Genomic DNA, 1,166 nt, shown 5'->3' on the forward strand with positions numbered 1-1,166 from the left:
TTCATTTACTACCATATCTTCAGCAATCAGATCATGGAAAATAAGTTGAAGTTCCTGCACTTGTGATCCTACAGTTTTACTATCTGACATTTTATAGTCTAAAAACTTTGCGACCACAAACTTTTTCAAGCATGCATCTTCTGTCTTATATTTCTTCTCAAGTGCATCCTACAATTCTTTCAAAGTTGTCATTGCACTATACATATTATATAAGTCATCCTCTAAAGCACTCAAAATGTAGCCCTTACATAGGAAATCTACCTGTTTCCATGCTTCAATAATCATGAATTTTTCTCTGTCTGGCATTTCAACAGCAGGCACTGGAGTTACTTCATTGGTAAATTTCTGCAGACCAAAAGTGGTAAGCCAGAAAAATACCCGTTGCTGCCATCCTTTGAAATTCACACTAGAGAATTTTTCCGGTTTCTCTGCTGGTGGTATAGCAGTTCGGGTTGGTGCAGCAACAACCACCGTAACATTGTCATTAGCCATTTCAGAATCTGTAACGAACAGAAATTGATACAAATGACTCAGTAAGCAATAACTTAAGTTGCAAACTTAACAAGAGTATAAAACCACGATGGTTTTTCTCTCCACCAGAAACACAGATTAAAAAAGTATAAAATAATTTCCTTAAGATTGATAAAAATCTGTGTTTAAAAAATAAGAATTACTGATTTCAATAAACTTTGCAGAAACACGAAGTAACCAAAGTTTAATAAACCAGTAAGAATAGATGAACATAAATTAATTGACAAAACTAAAATCTGTAAAAACGTACCACAATCTGGAAAAAAACAGAATCAGAAAAGATCAAGCCCATTGAATGCACAATGTCTCCTTAAGGAAATTATTCCCCTCTAGTATCCGAGGTTTTGATTTGGAATATGTCCTCCCAGGATAGAATGATCTCAATCACCAGTGTATTGATACCCAAAACTCTGATGTCAGCGAACCACTCAACAGCAGTAAAGTACAAGAAGAAATTTGTGCAGAAGAAGAAGAAGAAATCAGAAAAATTTGTAAGGAATAAGTCTGAAGAATCAATGTATTTATAAGCAAGAGGAATTGGTTCCGAAAGGTTGCAATCCTTTCAGAATCCACACGACCATTCATGAAAGTTTGCAATCTTTCAAACGGTCATGGCTGTTTCTGAAAGTTGCAAC

The sequence above is a fragment of the Solanum tuberosum genome, unplaced genomic scaffold (assembly GCF_000226075.1).
Source record: "Solanum tuberosum cultivar DM 1-3 516 R44 unplaced genomic scaffold, SolTub_3.0 scf00375, whole genome shotgun sequence".
In the NCBI taxonomy this organism is placed as follows: Eukaryota; Viridiplantae; Streptophyta; class Magnoliopsida; order Solanales; family Solanaceae; genus Solanum; species Solanum tuberosum.